Below are 20,982 nucleotides of genomic sequence, written 5' to 3'. Positions count from 1 at the left end.
CGTCTGATGAGAGAGATCGGGTGAGTCAGCAGAGGGTCTGAGCCCAGCCTGAGGACACCTGCACTTTGGGGTTGGGTTGAGGAGAAGGAATATGCTCAGGGGACAGAACGAGCCACCAGAGATACAGGAAGAGAAGCAGAGAGCAGGGTGTCATGGACGCCACAGGAAGAACATATTTCAAGAAGGGAATCTCACTCCACTGGGAGAGAGAGAGAGGTCAGGAAAGATGAGGAATGAAAAATGTCTGCTAAACGTAGCCTTGCGGAGTCATGAGTAAGCTGAGAAAGAACCATGTTAGTGAGGGGATGGGCCAGACCTGTGTGGGAGGTGAGGAGCCCAGACACTGAGAAGATTCTGGAAAGTTGCACGGAGGGTGTGTGACTAGAGTGAGGCCACGTCCTTTTGTCCTGCCTTCGCCCGCCTTCCTACTCCCTGCCGGCAATCTGACCATGACTGCTGGACAGCAGCAGTGGCCCCTCAGGACCTCAGTCCCAGCACCCTCAAGCTGCCGAGCCAGTGCCAGAGGGCGCCCCCCTCTGGGTGTCTCTTTGCATGAGGAAAGTACAACCTTATGGGTTGTTCCCAGACGAAGACAATTTGTAACCCACAGAGAGTGTCATCTACATCATCTCACTTAATTTCCGTGAGGCTTTTGTGGTAGTGCTGTTATTCCTGTTTTACAGACAAAGAGACCAAAGCACAGAGAGGCTGAGGAACGAGGGTGACACGCTAAAGTGGCAGAGCTGGGATTTTGTAAAAAATTTATTTGAGAGAGAGAGGTAATCCCAAGCAGGCTGCACTGGCAGCACAGATCCTGATGTGGGGCTCGAACCCACAGACCGTGAGATCCTGACCTGAGCCAAAATCAAGAGTCAGATGCTAAACTCACGGAGCCACCCAGGAGCCCCAGAGCTGAGGTTCGAGCCAGGGTTTCTGACTCCAGACTATACTCTCAGCTACTGTGATGTGCTTTCTCAGTAGCCATTATCGGTGAGTTTGGCATTGTTATTGCTGTCAGCCATCTTCAGGGCCCCTAGGAGATGTCGTGGGGAAACCCCGTCCTCCATGTATTTCTCCTGCACTCTCACACACGACCGCACTCACAGCATTTCTGACACCAGATGTATGGGGTTCCCTCCACCAAGCAAGTCTCTGTGACCCCAGTGGGGTGTCTACGATGCAACTCAATCCTGACTCTGTGCATCTAGAGACAGATCCCGCGGGTCAAGGGCTCAGTCCTACAAGACTGCCCCCCACTTCAGATGCCAAGCGGAAGTGGTAAGTGCTGGGGTGCCCGGCTGGCTCAACTGGTTTAGCGTCTGACTCTTGGTTTTAGCTCAGGTCATGATCTCACAGTTGTGAGATTCAGCCCCAAATTGGGCTCTGCACTCAGTGTGGAGTCTGCTTAAGATTCTCTCTTTCCCTCTCCCTCTGCCCTTCTCCCTTGCTCACACTGTCACGCACACTGTCTCTCAAATAAAAAATAAATAAGAAAGTGGTATTTCCCAGGTTACCCACAACTTCTGCCTGACTTAGCTGCCAGCCAGAGGCCTCTTCCCTCCTCGGATTTGATTGTTTGCGAGAGTGGCTCATAGAACTCAGGGAAACACTAATGGGTACTAGTTTATTAAAGGACACGATAAAGGAAACAGATGAACAGCCAGATGAAGAGACACAAAGGGTAAGGTCTGGGAGGGTCCAGGGCACAGGAACTCTGTCCCGGTGGATTTGGGGTGCACCACCCACCCATGTGGATACGTTCGCCAGTCTGGAAGCTCTCTGAACCTTGTGCTTTTGGGGTTTGACAGTGGCTTCATCACATAGGTATCATTTGACTCTCATTTTCCCTCCCTCCGCCTTCTCAAGAGAATGAAAATTGCAAGCTCTTCTAATCATGGCTGGGTCTTTCCAGTGACCAGCCTCCACCCAGGTGCCATCCAGGAGTTCACCCAAAGTTAACCTGGTTAGAACAAAAGACGCTCCTCTCATCACCCAGGGAATTATAAGGGTTTTAAGACCCTGTGCCAGGAACCAGGGGCAGAGACCAGTATATGTTTTCTAGTATCTCACAGGAGAATTAATGATACAATGATGCTACGTTCCCTTTCCGTGAGGTAGGCATACAGTAGGTACTGAATACAAACTTTGAAATACCTACCAAGTCTTCGTATGCCTCATCCGTGACATGTTTTGTGGAGATGGTGTATGGGGTAGGGATACAGATAGTTGATAGGACAGGCAATTTCTAAAACGTAAATTCTACAGTTCCACTTGAAATGCACTGTGGTAGCTCATATACAAAACAATTTTCCAGCTTAGGATCACAGGGGAAAAGTGCTGAGATCAGAGAATCAGGACAGTCAGTGTAGGGAAATCAAACTCCATTTCCACGGCGGTAACCACCCGTCAGCCACGGTGAGGTATGAGCACACTGGGAGGGAATTGTATTTCTTGCTGTTCAGTTCACCATGATGTCACTAAGGGGGATTGCAAAAACCACCCAGTTCCAAGCAGAATAGAAAAGCTGTCCAAGTGGTGCAAATGTTGTTTAAAATCCTTGTCATCAGCCGTGAGAAATTCCCTGCAGTCACATCAAAGAATAGAATAGTTTTCAGAGATGGTTTTTATTGCTAGGCTGTTATACAAACATGCTTTCACCCAAATAGAGCAAAGACTCGGCAATTTCCTGAAAATCAGAGCTTGGAAATCACGTTCCCCAGAATATTTATAATTACTGTTAGCAATCCACTTATCAGCATTTCAATACGCGTCTGAAGGGGGAAAGACCAGCCAACCAGCACAAGCCCGTATCAACACTTAGTGGAGCTACTAGTTTTTCTTAACTTAATTAAAAAATCTGACTTAATAAAGAAAGTTGCCTGATGGCTTGTACCTTTTTTAAAGATTGGATAAAACTTAGAGTTTATTTATGCCTTTACATTATCTATCGTATTTTAAGCCCTGACCTACTATATGGAAATAAAACCTGAGATGTGATAAGTAATAGGTTATCGTGTTTTCCTCACCAGAATATTTGGGTTGAATAAAAAAATTGACACGCTGTTATTTTTTTTTCCTGTTTTAATCATCGCCCGTCTGTTTAGAACGTATGAAATTCAGTTTATTCCAGAGTCTCTACCACCATCATGCTCATCATGAGAGCTTGTTTTAGAACATGTTGATAACAAGTTTGCTGACACATTAACTTTATGAAATCAGAGTGAAAAGTTGGGGTGATCTATGCATCTGGTGCTGATACTGCTAACTTGCTGTGGTTATACGTGGTTAATACTTCCAGTGGACAACTTTGCAGTTGGTAGGGGGCTGAAATCCTTTCCACCAGTCTTAAAAATAATTCATTTTATTAAAAAAAAAGTTTTTAAAAGTTTATTTATTTTGAGAGAAAGAGAGAGGGAGTGAGCAAGGGAGGGGCAGAGAGAGAGAAGGAGAGAGAAAATCCCAAGCAGGCTCCAGACTGTCAATGCAGAGCCTGACATGGGGCGGGAACCCATGAACCCCGAGATCATGATCTCAGCTGAAATCAAGAGTCGGATATTTAACCGACCAAGCCCTCCATTGTAGATTCAAATAAAAATTACCATCTCTCTACTTTAGATATCCTATGTATTAAAATTTTTTTAATGTTTATTTTTTTTTTGAGAGAGAGAGAGAGAGAGAGAGAGAGAGAGATGAGTGGGGGAGGGGCCTCCAGGCTCTCAGCTATCAGCACAGAGCCCGATGCGGGGCTCAAACTCATCAACTGTGAGATCATGACCTGAGCCAAAGTCGGATGCTTAGCCGACTGAGCCACCCAGGTGCCCCTAGATATCATATATATTTTAAATGGTACAACTCCCTGTAAGTGGGATACACAGCATACAAAGAAATGGACAATTCATATGTTTATTAGGGGCATTAGTAAAGCTAAATTCTATGCTTTTAGCACCGACTGGGTGCCAGGAACTTTGGGTTTATTATCGTGATCCTCACAAGTCCATGGGGACGGTTTATTGGCTGGGGAAACAGAGGGTCAGGAAAGGAGAGGAAATTTGCCCAAGATTTCACCGATACTCCTATGCTGCTGTTGTTTGACACAGAGAAGCTACCCATCAGGGTGAAAAGGAAATAAGAGAAGAAAGGATTGGAAAGGAAGAAATAAAACTGTTCACATATGATCTAAGTATCTACTTGAGGGACGCCTGGGTGGCTCAGTCGGTTAAGCGGCCGACTTCAGCTCAGGTCATGATCTCGCGGTCTGTGAGTTCGAGCCCCGCGTTGGGCTCTGTGCTGACAGCTCAGAGCCTGGAGCCTGTTTCAGATTCTGTGTCTCCCTCTCTCTGACCCTCCCCGGTTCATGCTCTGTCTCTGTCTCAAAAATAAATAAAACGTTAAAAAAAAATTTAAATATCTACTTGAATAATCCAACAGGATCAACCAGTAGAAGTAATAAGTAGACTCAGCAAGATTTTGCTGGATATGAGATCACTTAAAAGAAATCAATGGTAGGTGGGGGGGGGGGCGCCTGGGTGGCTCATTCGGTTAAGCATCTGACTCTTGATTTTGGCTCAGGTCATGATCTCATGGTTTGTGAGTTCGAGCCCCGGATCAGGCTCTATGCTGACAGTGTGGAGCCTGCTTGGGATTCTCTATATCCCTTTCTCTCTCTGCCATGCTTGTATGCTCTCTCTCTCTCTCTCTCTCTCTCTCAAAAAGAATTCACATACGTAAAAAAACATTAGAGTGGTTAAGAGTGGCAGAGGTGTGTGTGCAAGTGTGTTTAAGTAGGAAAAGGAATCAAAAAGGAAAAAACAAAACAAGAAAGGGTTTTGCAGTAATCCATGATGATAGTACATCTTAACTGGGGAACAAGAGGGCATTTCTCTAGTTACAGACTCAGATCTTTGAGACCAGATGGAGAAAGGCCTTGGCCCAGACAAGTAGGGAACCAACTACTCTGGAAAGGAGAAGCTTAGCAATACAATATCTGAGATGAGGAAGGTCTGACAAAGCAATCAATTAATCCATTGAGGAATACTTAGAATTTAAAAGAGCCAGAGGGACTGGCCATAGGAAATGAAACCAAAGTTCCTTGACTGTTTTCTGTGTGTCAGACACTACTAGGCATTATTTCATTTAATGCTGACGCTAACCGCAGAAGGTGCTAATGTTTGCTCCTATTTCATAGGTGAGTTTGCTCCTATTTCATAGGTGAGTTTCAACACTGAGTTTGGGAAAATGTCTTTTTCACTTAGGATTGGTTTTAGTGACAGGTACCAGTGGCTTGGACCCACAGGACATTTTAAATTTCATTAGCAAGATTTCTGGAAGTAGGTAGTCTCAAGATTGCTCAGAGGCCCAACAAGATCATCAAAGACACTGTCTCTGTCTTTCTGCTGCTGTCCTCAGTGAAAGGGCTCGTGTCCTAGGCTAGTCTCCCATTATACCTTCTGGTGTCCCAGGCTCACCTGAGAGCCTCTAAAGCAAGATGTCAGAGAAGGGGTCAAAAGCTTTTTTTTTCTCACAAGCCCCTCTGTTATCATGGAGGGAGAGAAACCTTTCTGGGAAATCCTCAACGGCCTTTCCAGAACTAGATCATGTGCTCACATTTAAACCAATTGCTGGAAAAAGAGAATACTGGCCATGATTATTTTAGGAATGGGCGTGTGACCTACGTTTATCTAATGAGATACAATTTGGGGACTTGTGTTAGAGCTCTTGGGTACTAAAGAATTGCTCTTTCCATTAGGGTTGCTGAGAGGGTAGGATCTCCCAGTTTGACGCTGGGGCTTTGGCCCACCATCTTGCCACCATGATATGCAGAGAGAACCTGCCAGAGAATGCATCCAGTGTGCAGGAAAGCAGAGGTAGGAGACAGAGTGGGATCTCAATGGTGACACGTTCCCTCCCTGAGCGAGGGAACTGCTGTCACTTGCTACTGGACTTCTTATAAAAGAAAACTTACTGTGGATATAATCCCATGCTAATGTAATCATAATTATTGCAATACAGGAGTATTGGAAATGAATATCTGTATTAGTTAGGATTCTTCTGAGAATTTAAGATGAGACATATATCTTTCCTGTTGAATAGGGCAAGAGAGACAGATTTGTTGTAAGGAACTGGCTCATGACATTGTGGTGGCTGAAAAGTCTGACATTTGCAGGGCAAGCTGGAAGGCTGGAAGTTGAGGCAAGAGTTGATGTTGCAGTCTTGAGTCCAAGGCTGGAAACTCGGGGAATTTTTGTATTGCACTCTGGAGGCAGAATTCCTTTTCTTTGGGGGACCTCAGTCTGGACTTAAGGTCTTCAACTGGTTGGATGAGGCCCACACTATGAAGGTTAATGCGTCTTACTCAAAATCTACTGATTTAAATGTTAATCTCACCTCGGGGTGCCTGGGTGGCTCAGTCGGTTAAGTATCCGACTTCAGCTCAGGTCATGATCTCACAGTTCGTGGGTTTGAGCTCTATGTTGGGCTCTGTGCTGACAGCTCAGAGCCTGGAGCCTGCTTCAAATTCTGTGTCTCACTCTCTCTCTGCCCCTCCCCCGCTCACACCGTCTCTCAAAAATAAACATTAAAAAAAATAATAAATGTTAATCGCATCTAATACCTTCACAGCAACATCTACACGGATGTATGGCCGAACAGCTGGACGCCATAGCCTAGTCAAGTTGATGCGTAAAAGTAACCATCATGGGGCACCTGGGTGGCTCACTCAGTTCAGCGTCTGACTTTGGCTCAGGTCATGATCTCACGGTTAGTGAGTTCTAGCCCCGCATCAGGCTCTGTGCTGACAGCTTAGAGCCTGGAGCCTGCTTCGGATTCTGTCTCTCTCTCTCTCTCTCTCTCTCTCTCTGTCTCTGCCCCTCCCCTGCTCACGCTCTGTCTCTCTCTCAAAAATAAACACTAACAAATCTTTTTAAAAAGTAATATAGGCTGTTATAGGCTGAGTTGTGTCCCTGCCCCTCCAGCCCCCAACTCATATGTTGAAGTCCTAACCTCCTGTACCTCATTATCTCCAACTGTACTTGGAAAGAATGTCTTTAAAGAGGTAATTTAGTTAAAATGAGGTCTTTAGGGTGGGTCCTAATTCATTATGACCGGTGTTGTTATGAGAGGATTTGGAATAGACCTGTGCACGCACAGAGGAACAACTGAACCCCAAAGTGAATACAGAGTGAGGAGGCAGCCATCTGCCAGCGAAGGAGAGCAGCCTCAGAAGAAACCAGGCCTGCTGAAACCTTGACCTTGGACTTCTGGCCTCCAGACTGTGAGACAGTACATTTCTGCTGTCGAAGCCTCCCACTCTGTGCTACTGTGATACAACAGTGAACTAATATAATATCAGACAGAACTGAGAAGAGCTGATCTTTTATGTAGGATTTCTTGGAGCAGCTAGGAGGAGGTGAGGAGAACAGAAAATGGGGTTTGATATTCCAGACCCACTGGGTCCCCTCAGGGGTCCAGGTGACAGGAACTCTCTGCCAGGGAGGAGGGCTCACATTCTGGGGGTTCTGTGAATCCTGGCTGAATGGGAAGCCCCCTCCCACACGCCCACCAGGTACTGGGAACCTGGGCTTGGAAAAATCTGGGGTCTCTGGGCTTAAGGCTGGGGCAGCCTCTTGCTTTCCAGAGTGGGAGTTGCCTCTCCTTGCTGGGAGCGTAGGAGCAAGGGGCTTCTCCCCAGTCCAGGGCTTACCTTACGTGGGGAGGGACCCAGTAAATATTGCTCTCCCCGCCCACGTTTCCTGGGTGGGATTGGAGTCTACTAATTAGTTTCACATAGGTAAACAAGCATGGCAGATGTGTGTATGTTTGATTAGTCATTTACACCTTACTGAAATAAAAATGCAAATCTAGTTTGCTTAGTTACAACTAGCTAAAAAGTGCACAGGAAAGGAGGGCCTCACCTCCAATGGCCTTGTAATGGGAGAAGTCCCTATTCCTGAGGGGAGGATGCTGTCTCTCTGTGCAGCAACAGGGCCAGCCCTGGGCCCCACCATTCCCCAGCCTCAGCCTGACCCCTCTTGCTCTGTTCCCCAAGGTTCCCCATCTCCCCTTGTGCATCCTGTGGTGAGCTATTCAGAAATCTAGAGAAGATTCAGGATGACCTTATATGGACGAAAAGAGGTTATGGGCTGAGGTTAAAAACCAAAGCCTAAAAAACATTCTCCTTCCCGGCTGGCCCAGAGCCCCCTGGGGGGATTTTGTGGGAACTCTAATGGCGGCATGGAATGTTCCCTGAGCAGTCCTTGGGAAGGGGCATGTTCTGTGCCTCCTAGAGAGTTCTCATCTTGTTTAGTCTAAGAAACACCTCATGACAACAGCCTTCTTCTCTCTGTTCTGCATTAAGGAACCTGAAGCTCAGAGAGCTTGTGTTCAAGGTCAGTGCCTGGATCAGAATTCTCAGTCGGGTCTGCCCCCAAACCCTTCTGGGCTTCATCCTCTACCTAGAGTTGTTGTGAGAGGATCGCAGAGCCACTGGAAGGTGGAGTCAGAGGATGGTACATCTCAGGAAGGTGAGGTCTGGTGGGGATGGGGGGGGGGGCAGGAGAGAGGGCTCAGTAGTGATGAAGTGACTTGGCCAAGGACCCATAGCTGTTAAGTGACAAAGTAGGCTCTACCTGTGTTGACAAAGCAGACTTGCAGCCCAGGGAGTGTCTCCCACTCCAAACTGCTGTTACTGACCTCTGTATGACCAGGGCAGGACCTGACAGTGCCCCCAGATGATTTCGATCTATCACCACAAGTTTCCAAACCAGGAAGGAAAAGATCATGGAGGACAGACAACAAAGACTGGAATTATTTTTGTCGTCTCTTAATTAGGTATAAAATAAAACCAGATAAAACTGTTCATGCTTACAGCTCTTATACACCTATAACCTCCCCCACCCCGCTCCAAAGTTATAAATTAAAAGCAAAAGAAAGTGCATAGGCACAACATCTAAATAAACGGTATTATTTTGATGGGATTTATGGTCAGGTTCTACTAAATATAAATCACGATTGCTGGCTTAATAATGGAAAGATGTAGCCTCGGGTCTAGTTTCTGTATTTCCACTTCATATTACCAATGCAGAGACTCTCTCTTCTCATAAGAATAGTTACAAATGGTATCAGTCGCACCCAAGCTGTATTTTCTAGTGCTGGACAATCAGACACTGTATAACCACCAGTGAGCCAGTGAGCAATTCTCAATTGCTGATGGTAATGAGGTTTTAATGAAGTGAATCATTATTTTAATGATCTGTAGATCACTCACGTTCACTAAAAGATATGGTTAGCCTTACTAAAGTCTATTTTATTTTAGAGAGAGAGGGCATGAGCTGGGGAGAGGGGCAGACAGAGACAGAGAGCATCTTAAGCAAGCTCCCTGCTCAGCTCAGAGCCTGATGTGGGGCTCGATCCCACGACCCTGGGATCATGAACTGAGCCGAAATCAAGAGTCAGATGCTCAACCCACTGAGCCACCCAGAAGCCCTAAAATCTACTTTAAATGGGAGGGACACCTGGGTGGCTCAGTCAGTTAAGCATCTGACTTCAGCTCAGGTCACGATCTCACGGTTCATGGGGTCGAGCCCCACGTCAGGCTCTGTGCTGACAGCTCAGAGCCTGGAGCCTGCTTCAGTTTCTGTTGTCTCCCTCTCTCTCTGCCCCGCCTCCACTCGTGCTGCCTGTCTCTCTCTTAAAAATAAACATTAATGAAAAAATTAAATGGGCTTTCTCTACCTAGGGTTTTGGAATGGGAAAAAAAGTATCCTAAATGTATCTTCAGAGCTAATTAGCCGCTGCGAACATTATGAAAAGCCACACACAAACTGGCTTTGTTTCTACAGCTGACTTGACACTAAGGCTACTTCCTGGTCACTTTGAGTCTGTTTTGCTTCTACTGCCTGGTGCCGTAGCAGGACTCAGTTTTCTGCCTTGCTCCCTCTGTTAAGACTATTTGGAATCTGTACGTGTGCACGGCCTTTATGTTACAAAGCACAAACCCGGGCACTCAGTTCCTGCAGTGGGTCTCTTAAGACGGGCCGACCAGAGGATGTGCAGTAGTCACATTTTAGATTATCAGCAAGTCGAAAAAGCCAACAAAGCTTTTCTCACGCCAAACTGGTTGGTCCCTGAGAAGATGTCTGTGGAGCCCCTTTTGAGAAATGCTGGCTGGAAAAGAAAACCATCTGTACCCTTAGGGTAGACACAGATAAAGTGACCTCTTTTCATTTCTTTCTGTTCCTGAGAGATCATGAAGCTGTGAGGAGGCTGAGGGGAAGGGAGCAGCAGGGGCCAGGCCAAGGCTTTAGAACCAGGTAGGGTACAGCCTGGGATGGGTAACAGGAGAGGCCAACGCCTGCTCCCCTCAGGTCAGCTGGAAATTCTCCAGTTCTTGCCCTGAGGACAAGGGAGGGGGACAAAGGGAATTAAGCCCTTTTGACTGCTGACAACAGCTACATTAGGGATAACTATTTGGAAAGACCCAGCCCAGCAATTAAGAGTTAAAGAGTGAGGAACCTGGTGCCCTAAGGCAGAATTTCTCAACCTGGCCGCCTATTAGAATCTCCAGGGGAGCCCTTTAAAGGGGCTGATGTGCGGATTCATCACTGGAGATTTGAATTAATTGGTAAGGGGTTGGGCATCAGTCTTTGTAAAAGTTCCCTAGGGGGTCCTAATGTGCAGCCAAGGTGGCTGACCACTGTTTTAAGGGCTGCTTTTTTTTTTCTGTGGCATAATTACACTTAAGGCCACCTGCATTCATTTATTTAATGGCAGGAAGGGAGCAGCCTTTATTGAACGCACTGTGTTAACTCTTTAAATAATAATACATAGGACAATAGTAATAGCAGTTAGCATTTACTGAAAGCTTGTTATGTGCCGGGAGTTATTTGAACCACTTTACATCCGTTTAATCTTTGCAACATCTCTATGAAATGGATATTATTATCTTCCATTGTACAAATGAGCAAACAGAGGCTCAGCGAGACCAAGAAATTTGCCTTGAATCATTTGGGGACAAACAAATAAATATATAAATGAAAGTAAAACTTGTCCAAGGTCATGCAGGAAGGGGGACAGGATTTGAGCCATGGCCAATAGCTCTTCTGCTGCCCCAATTAGCTGTTATCTCAGTGAATACGTTTAGCAAATATTTATTGAATATGGACCATATAATTATAAATGTGCCTGACACTAGGTTAGATGTTGGGGATATGAAGATAAGCAAGACAAAATTTGTGCTCTACAATCTTATCAGAAAGACAGCTAATTCCTAAACAATGTGATCGATGCTATTAGGGTGACCAAACGCCCCATTTGTGTAGGACTCTCTGGTTTTAGCACTAAAAGTCCTGCATTCTTCAAAACCCCTCAGTCCTGAGTGAGCTGGGAAGGTTGGTCACCCTAGCTGTCATAGAGGAGTGTAACTGGGCTGTAGTAAGTTTGCATGGGATGGTGTGTGTGTGTGTGTGTGTGTGTGTGTGTGTGTGAATGAGAGATGAGGAAAAGCTTCACAGAGGAGTCTATGTCTTATTTGTAGAATGATTAGGAGGGGAGAAGGGTAGAGAACATTTCTCCTAGAACTAGAGAATAGCTCAGACAATAGCCTGGAGGGGAGGGACAGCAAGTGGTTTAGTAGAGTTTAGGGTCCATGGGGTTGAGGGTAGATGAAGCTGGGGGTGGGAAAGCTGAGGCCAGACTATGGGATTTGGACTCTAGAGGCGGAGTTCACCTACAAGGTTTCAGCAAAGGAGTATTATGCTCTATTTTGCATTTGTGAAGATCACTCTGGTTCTGAGAGTAGGATTGAGGACTCACCTGAGGGGAGGAGTCTGGACTCTGAGGGACCAGTTTGGGAGATGATATGACACAGGTGGGATCTGAAGACAGGAAAGAATGACAACAATCATATCTAATGCCTACTGATGTCTTCACGTGTACCTGGCACCAGGATGAGCTCTTTACATGTGTTTTCTCATTTCATCCTGACAATGAACTCTTGAGTCATCTGCTATTTTTATGCCCACATTAGAGATCAGGAAATTCAGACTCAGGGTAAGTTAATTCAGTTTAAAAAGTCACACAAAGAGTAAATGGCAGAACCAAGACTCAAACTCTTGCCTTCTGAATTTAAATAGATATGCTTAACCATGATGTTACCTGACATAAACTCAGTCATTATGTATTTGTTCATTCAGTGGAGTGACATTTACTGAATATTCACTCTGTGCCAGGCATATTTCTGTCTGGTGGGGATATAGCTGTGAACAAAACAGTTCTGATTTGATGGCTATTGCATTTGTGTGTGTGTGTGTGTGTGTGTGTGTGTGTGTGTGTGTGTGTGTGTTGGGAAGACAGATAAGCAGATGAATGTGGGTGGTTTTGGACTTCATTTTGAGGGAGTAGAGACAGGGTTTGGCAATGTGGCAGTGAGCAGGGGGAAGAGTATGGGAGCCCCCCAGGTTGCCAGTAGAGCTAGGGCGTTCCGGAGCCAGGAGAGGTTGGGGGTGGGAAGATGAGAATCCAATTTTGCACAGTTTTGAGGTTTCTGGAATCAGAAGATCTTTTATTTTATTTTTTTAAGTTTAGTTATTTTGAGAGAGAGGGAGAGAGGGAGCATGAGCAAGGGGGGAGGGGCAGAGAGAGAGGGAAAGAGAGAGAATCTCAAAAAGACTCCACACCATCAGCTTGGAGCCCAACGTGGGACTTGAACTCATGAACTGCGAGATCTTGACTTGAGCCCAAATCAAGAGTCAGACCCGTAACAGACTGAGTCACCCAGGTGCCCCTGGAATCAGAAGATCTTAAGAATGGTCATGGGGCACACGGAGAGGGTGGTTTAAAGCCGGGGCCATGGTTGAGGACCCAGGGAGAGGGTGCGGAATGAGGAGAGGTCTTGGGTGGAAGCCCTGTGGACTGAGCTACAGGCAGAGGTGCCGGATGCAGAGAGGAAGACGGAAGGTCACAGCGAAGATGGGACATCCGGAGAGAAAGAGGGCCAGTCCCTCCAGGGAGCAGAGACTTCCAAGGCAGGAAGCCCCAGCATCATTAAAGGCCACCTAGAGGTTCGGGGGAGGAATAGCAAGAGATATTGAGGGACGAAGGAGACAAGCAAAGTTCAGGGATTTTTTTTTTTTTTTTTTTTCCGAAAGCAGGGGTGTCTAGCAGAGGACTGAAGATCCTGGAGAAAGTAGAGGCGGTTGGTGGAACAAAAGCCTTCGAGGACACAGAGGAGACGGGATCCAGGGTCAAGGTGGAGGCGGGCCACAGCCCTGAGACCCCAGGGGAGCCCGGAAAGGTGGAGAAGGATGCAGAGTAGCCCTTCTTGGGAAGCAGGTGGCAAAGTCATTTTGGAGAAAGAAGGGTCCAGAGTGGAGCCGGGGAGGCATCCACAGAGGGCTGCAAGTTGGGAATTCGCAGTGTGGGGTTTGGGAGAGATGCCACCCGGGACCATCTCAAAACTTACCACTTCTCTGCCCCAGTCCTTCAAAGAGCTCTGCCTGGGAATCAAAACATGAACTTTCGCAAACGTGCAACCTAATTCGGGCCTCTGGCGGGAGGCTGATGATGCCAGTTGTGGGAATCACAGCAGGACAGGCCTGGAGGGGTGTCTCTGGACACAGGTGGGCGGGTTGGGGGGGGTGGCTCCCGCTTGGAAGTGCAGACCCTGAAACACAGAGACAATAGCTGGTGTGTTCTCGTCAAGCAGGCTGGAGTTGGCCTCACGATGTTCGCTATTTATTTTACAAACAGCCCCCCAGAGGGTGAGCTGCCCCCCTCCTCACCCTCCACTTGGCTGGAGAAAGAAGTCTGTGGCTTGTTTAGTTCTGCCCAGCTGGTCTTCCCCTGTCAGAATCTTCATTTTGAGAAGAAAGCGAATGGATGTGACCTTGACGTGTACGAGACCAGCACGGCAGTGCAAGAGGAGCCGTGGACAGACGGTGCAGCCCGGGCTCAGAGGTGGGGGCCCCCCCACATCACGCCCCCAGGGCTTTGTGTCCTGTTGAAATCCCGTAGAAAGTTTCTCGCTGGGTGGTGCCTTCTGCCGCAGCGTGATTGGCCGGGAGGGCACCATCAGCCAGTATTATGTCATCACTGGTTGTTGGGGGGTCTCCTAGGGGACACTGGAGAAACTTTGATAGAAATATTTCTCTTTGGCAACGGCCCACCGTTTCCATGGTTTGACAATACTAACCAGATGGAGGCCAGCAAATGAGAGGCCGGCCTCGGGGAGAGAAGGCCTGCAGGCACTCGTGTCCAGCCCCGGGCAAGTTACATGACCTCATTAGGCCTCCGTTCTCTCTCTCTTTTTTTTACTGTTTATTTTTGAGAGAGAGAGAGAGACACAGAGCACGAGTCGGGGAGGGGCAGAGAGAGAGGGAGACACAGAATCTGAAGCAGGCTCCAGGCTCTGAGCTGTCAGCATAGAACCTGACACAGGGCTTGAACTCACGATCTGTGACACCGTGAGCTGAGCCGAAGCCCGACGCTTAACCGACTGAACCACCCAGGCGCCCCTCTAATCTTTGAAATGGAATAACCACGAGAGCCCCACTTACCTTCCGGTGTTGTGAGAGTGAGTATTACAGAAGTTTGAACAATTTTGAGTTCTTTGGGTGAATCATGGTAAAGTCCATTGGAGTATATATTTTAGGAACTAACAGAATAATAAACGAAGCAGAACTTGAATGTAATAATGTTAATTTTGCACGGGTCTCGTAAACTATCGTTGGCCATTCGTAGAGGTCTAACTCATTTTAGTAAAGAGCTCTCTCACCTGATAGTAACAGCACATTTTTAAACATGCTATTAAAACATTTTTATCGCACGTCCTGGTAGCACAGACTGCTGTGTGGGGGAAAGTTGGATGTGAAATAACCTTTGCTTCATTCGTTTCCATAATACTTAATAGATCCAGGCCTATACTTTCATTTTCAAAATGTATCATTTTTATTGTTACAAGGCAATACATATCATTTCAGAAAGATCAGAAAATGCAGACAAGAAACAAAGATACTTTAAAAAAAAATTATGTTTATTTATTTTAGAGAGAGAGAGAGAGAGACAGTGTGAGTGGGGAAGGGCAGAGAGAGAGAGAGGGAGACACAGAATCCAAAGCAGGCTCTAGGCTCTGAGCTGTCAGCACAGAGCCCGATGTGGGGCATGAACCCATAAACCATGAGATCATGACTTGAGTCAAAGTCGGATGCTTAACTGACTGAGCCACCCAGGCACCCCAGCACTTTAGTATTTTAGATTGTTTTCTGTTTCTTTTTAAATAAAAGTGAGATCAAAACATGCATAGTTTGTAACCTGCTTTTAATATATTTATTATTTAATGTATCACTTAATATATCAGGAACATATTTCAGGATAAAAGATTCCTCTACAGCATCATTTCGGGCACCTGGCTGGCTTCTGTTGGCAGAGCATGTGAGTCGTGACCTCAGGGTTGTGAGTTCGAGTCCCATTGGGTATAGCAATTACTTAAAAAAATAAAATCTTTAAAATTGTTACATATTATTCTACTGTCTGGACATTCTATTATTTATGTTCGCAAGCTGCTATTGTTAGACATTTACCTCATTTCTGTCTTTTTACAATCACTAACAATACTGCCACAGATGTTTTGGTTACTAAATACCCAAGCTAATTCTTATTTCCTTACCACAAATTCCAAGAGGTGAAATCATGTAACATTTGAGATGTTTCACCTGTCGTCAGATTTAGAGACAATGGCTTCAGTAGGTATCCGTCAGCCTAGTTGCTTTTTCGTGGTGCTGCGTTTTAGTCCTACCTAGCTGTGTGGATTAAACTTGATCAATGGAGCATATACCACGGGATGGAGTTTAATGGTTTGTACTCCTTTGGGCAGGCTCGAGAGTATCACCTTGCTGTAAAACACAGGATGGTGATTAGTTCTTAACAAAACATTTTTAACTTATTTTTTGGAACAAGTAATAAACTCACATGGTTCAGTATTCCAAATGTGTGTAAGGGTATATCGTCACCATTTTCTCCCTCGCCCAGGGTCCCAGTGATCCAGAGTCCCTCAGCATAGGTGGGATGTCCAACTGGTTCTGCTTTGCCTGGGACTTTCTGGCTTAGCCCTGAGAGTCCCGCGTTCCAGGAAAACCATCAGTCACCAACCAAGTTGTTGGTTACCCTGTGTCACAGGCAACCAACATTATGAGTCTTTGTGTGTTCCCCTGAAGATAATATGGCAAGAGTAATCTTAGTATTTGAAAGATCATCACAGGTGGCAAAAATAAAGATCTTGTAAAAGACATAATGTCAAGGGGAAGGGAGGACCCATGGTCACACGGACGCCCAAATCTTATTGTCTGCCAGTTGCTTCTAAAAGTTTCCAACTCTGGAAATGCTGTCTCTGCAAAAGAACTCTCCCTGTCAGCCTTGGGAAAAAGGCTCACGTAAACATTAACAATCTGTGGCCCCATTTTCCATAGCTGTGGCTGACCCTAGACTCCATTATCTTTTTGTTTATGATTTATTTTTTTGTGGAGTTAAAAAAAGCATTTGTGTACCGGGGGCCTGGATTTTATAAATATGCTATTTGCCAAGTTGTCTTTTAGATTTCCCTCTGTGAATGTAACTGATTTGGGAAAGCCCGCATTCAGAGAAAGCATAACACTGCCCTTATCAAGTGTGAACTGAGAAAGACATCGGAAGGCCTTTTCCAGGCTAAAAATAGCCCCAGAACTTGGTGTATTTTAGCTTTGGGACTTTCACAAACTGTCTGGCAAACCAGCACATTATTATTTTATGAATAAGGCACCAACGTTCCTTTTAAATGTTCTGGCTTCAGGCTGTTTAACTTTTCGTGCAAAAAAAAAGATGAATTATTTATAAAAATAGGAATGAATATCCTATGATAATATCCTCATTTCTAGCGGGGAGTAAAATGAGCTGCAGCTGGTGCTCTGTCAGCTCCCCCGGAGAGCCGAGTGGGGAGCAAGTCGAGGACGGGGACCGAGTGCCTGCTTCGGAAGGGGTTGCCCAGATGCAGCATGTTCTCCGGGAGGATGATCAAGTCTCCCAACTCTCTCCTGCTCTCTCTCTCTTACCCTCCTTCCTCTCTCCATCTTTCTTACATCTGTTCTCCCCCTTCCTTCCCTCTTCTCTTCCCTCCCTTCCTTCTGTCCAAACTTCTTTCCTTTCCTTCCTTCCTCCCTCCCTCCCATCCTTCCTTCTCCCTCCCTCCCTCCCTCCCTTCCTTCCTTCCTTCCTTCCTTCCTTCCTCCTTTCCCTCCTCCCTTCCTTCCTTCCTCCCTTCCTTCCTTCCTCCCTCTCTCCCTCCCTCCCTCCCTCCCTTTCCTCTTTCCTTCCTTCCTTCTTTCCTTCCTTCCTTCCTTCCTTCCTTCCTTCCTCCTTTCCCTCCTCCCTTCCTTCCTCCCTCCCTCCCTTCCTCCCTTCCTTCCTTCCTTCCTAATTTCCTTCTTGAATCCTTCTTGACTTCCACCCTCCCTCCCTGTCACTCTGGCAAACTTCAGAAAGCAGAGTAAACTTGGTGGTGGGCAGAAGCTGTTTTATGGAGCTATTTGTATATGCGTTGTTTACCTGTCTAGTATATGTGCTGCCGAAGCGAGCACAACGTTGTTTACCTGTCTAAACCTCAGTTTCCTCATCTGTGAAAGGAGGTGACCATTGTAATTTCTCCCTGGTCCTGTGCCGAGGTTTAAATGACACAACTACATTAAGTGCCTGAGCCCGAGGAAACGGTGATGAGGGTGTTAGCTGTTAGCAAAGCCTACCCTCCGGGGACCACACGGGATGGGGCATTCGTGTGGCTGGGAAAGACAAGAGCAGGAGGTCATATTAGGAGAGGTTGGGTGAGGTGACCAACTTTTCTTGGTTTGTCCGGGACTAGCTTGACTTTAAAAGGCAAAATCCTGCCTGCTGAGTGCTCTCTGAGATGCCGGTGCCCTGGAGAGCTGGTCACCCTCCTGCATTAGTTCGGATGCCCACTTTTATGTGCCCTCTCTTCTCAGCTGGAGAGTGTGGCAGTGCCAGAGCTGTGGCACGCATGCGGCCACCTGTCCTCCTGGTGACGAGGACACTGACTGCCCTGGCAAGTGGAGGGGAGGGGGAGAGCCACCTAGCATGGCCCTCCGTCCCTCCCGGCCACTTGGTTGTGGGGCACAGGGACAGAACGGCTGGGAAGCCAGCTCCCTGTCCCCCAGCAGGCCCTCCAGGCCTCCTAACCCACCCACGAGAAGTGGGAGGAAACTGCAAGAACTCAACGGTGAGAGAAGTATGATCCCTTTTATCACATGGGTGACGAAACTGTGCATAAAAGAGCTTATTGTTGACTCTGATTTGAGCATGACATTTACTGGTATTCCAGGTGTGTGTTTTATACCATTGGCTGAGGCCTGTGCAACAGGGTTCCAGAAGCTTCTCCCACCATACCAGCATTACTCTCCTAAATGCACTCTGATACTCACAGCACGTTGGAGGCTCACAGGACATTTCTAATTGAGTAACAGACATCTGGAGGGGGTCTCAGACTTGATTAGGAGTCGGACAGACCGGGGGTGGGGATCGGGCTCTGCCCCTTGGTACCAACTGGTGTGGCTTCAGACAGTCGTCAGACCCCTCAGGGCTTCAGGTCCCCAGGGGGACCACAGGCCACGGAGGTTGCTGCGAGGACGGAAAGAGGGAGTGTGTGAAGTGGGTCTGGCACACAGCTAGCACTCTGTAAATGAGTTTCCTGTCCAAACTTCCCTAGCAGTGATTGTGTAGTACAGCCAAAACCTATTTATCGACTCTCCCTGACCCCTTTCTCTGAGGTCTGGAAACTTTGTTCACTAGTGATTAGATTAGTGGCCGATAGGTCTTGTCTGCAAATCGGAATGGCTTTCATTAAGGCCAAAGGCCACGTGTCACATGCTTCTTCGCTCCCTGCAGCGCCTAGCTCATAACAGGAGCACACGCAAAAAAAATCCATTGCCATGAAAAGAAGCTTCCAGATGACATGAGCTCTGCTGATGGAATAAGGAAAAGTGAAAGACTGGCCGAGACAGCGTGGACTGCTCCCCTGGGTTTCTGGCCGAGGAGCGCCGGGCCTTCTCCAGTCCTTTGCTATGAGTGCCCTTCAGGAGGGTAGCTGGTCGCTGCTTCCCCAGCCTACAGGGGACCCCTCACCAGGCCAGACCTTTCTCCTACTGCCCGAGCACATGTGTCCCTCTCGAGTCCCTAAATTGAGAAGGCAGATGAGCCCCGGGTTCTTCATCTGTAAAACAGGGGTGCCGATGTTTATTTACCTCTGGGGTTGGATGGTTCGGTGCAGTCATGCATGCAAAGCTCAGTGAACAGTGGCCATTATTATCTGGAACTTCTTTATCCTCATGAAGTCTTTTGTTAAAAATTATTTTCAGTGCGCCTGGGTGGCTCAGTCTGTTAAGCATCTGATGTCGGCTCAGGTTGTGATCTCGTGGTTCGTGAGTTCGAGCCCCACGTCAGGCTGTCTGCTGTCAGCATAGAGCCCGCTTCTGATCCTCCGTCTACCCCTTCCTTGTCCCTCCCCTGCTCTCGCTCTTTCTCTCTCTCAAACATAAACATAAAAAAAATTATTTTCACTAACAGGCACCTGGCTGGCTCAGTCAGTGGAGCACGTGACTCTTAATCTCAGGGTTGTAAATTCAAGGCCCGTGTTGGGTATAGAGATTACCTAAAAATAAAACCTTGAAAAAAGAGGGAGAAAAATTATTTTCACTAAAGAGTGTTGGGGGTTGAGCAGCCCTGAGGTTCCCAAGCCCACCTTTCACGTTTTCCTCATACACACACTCTGAAGTGTGATCTCAGGTCATCTGTATACACGTGTTCCCAAAGTCACATTAAAAAGAATGATTGAGGGGCACCTGGGTGTCTCTGTTGGTTAAGCCTCCGACTTCAGCTCAGGTCACGATCTCACGGTTTGTGAGTTCGAGCTCCGTGCCGGGCTCTGTGCTGACAGCTGGGAGCCTGGAGCCTGCTTTGGATTCTGTGACTCTCTCTTTCTCTCTGCCCCTCCCCTGCTCATGCTCTGTCTATCTCTGTCTCTCAAAAAATAAATAAACGTTAAAAAAAAAAGAGTGATGTCATGATCAGTTTTAGACAAAATCATTAAAATATATAGTGTATATTTTAAATGTAATAAATAATATATGAATACATAATTATATATTATTACACATCAAGATAACAAAATTAATATGTATTTATTTTGGAGACTAGAAAATTCTGGTAAGGAAAGGAAGAAAATACAAACGCCCCATGACAACACCCTTAGGGATAGTTACTATTAATATGTTGGTTAAAAATTATATAGATGTATATTTTCCTTCAAACTTTTCTCTCTGGTGGCCTGAGGACTGAGAAGATCTGTCTTCTGAAGGTTTAGGGTACTTGCCTGAGACTCACTGCCTCTGGGCTGATAGGGAAATAGGTGAGACACGTCCAGAAGTTGTCTTGCTCTGAGGTCAAAGGTGGCATCCATGCTGTTACCTAAGGTAACTAGATTTGCTTCTCAGCCCCTGACCCTGGAGGTGTCCCCAGCAGGAAATCAGAAACTCCCCTCCTTGGCTATTGGTGAGCCTTGAAGGTTGAGAAAACAATTTTCAGTTAAATATATTCTGCCATGTCAGCGTGCCTGGGTGGCTCAGTCGGTTAAGGGTCTGACTCTTGATTTCGTCTCAGGTAATGATCTCGAGGTTCCTGAGTTTGAACCCCATGTCAGGCTCTATACTGACAGTGTGGAGCCTTGGGATTCTCTCCCTCCCCCTCTCTCTGCCCCTTCCCTCTCTCTAAATAAATAAATAAACTTAAAAATTTAAAAATATTTTCTGCCATGTCAATGTTCCTTCTTCGCTGCTCTGGTATTAATAATGAACATTTCTAGACATTGTGCTAAGCATGTTACGAATACTTTAGTCTCTGCAATATTCTCATGAGGTAGGTTTTCTTATTATCCCTGTATTACAGATAGCAAAC

The 20,982-nt window shown here is 46.6% G+C and overlaps 1 long non-coding RNA gene across 2 annotated transcripts; it reads right to left on the bottom strand.

The window, feature by feature from the left end:
- Window positions 1-1,627: 1,627 nt before the first annotated feature.
- On the bottom strand, window positions 1,628-13,884 carry LOC144616731 (uncharacterized). Of its 2 annotated transcripts, XR_013556429.2 has the most exons (4): window positions 13,776-13,884; window positions 13,457-13,657; window positions 11,809-11,870; window positions 1,628-2,581 (listed from the first exon to the last, which is right to left on the bottom strand). It is a non-coding gene; the product is annotated as an uncharacterized LOC144616731 (long non-coding RNA). The 2 variants fall into 2 exon arrangements; XR_014137773.1 differs by lacking the exon at window positions 1,628-2,581 and having other exon boundaries at window positions 11,798-11,870.
- Window positions 13,885-20,982: the final 7,098 nt, after the last annotated feature.

Source organism: Panthera onca, chromosome B3 (genome assembly GCF_046562875.1).
Source record: "Panthera onca isolate mPanOnc1 chromosome B3, mPanOnc1 haplotype 2, whole genome shotgun sequence".
In the NCBI taxonomy this organism is placed as follows: domain Eukaryota; kingdom Metazoa; phylum Chordata; class Mammalia; order Carnivora; family Felidae; genus Panthera; species Panthera onca.
Note: the sequence above shows the minus strand (reverse complement) of the source record. Positions and strands in the feature narration are given on the sequence as shown.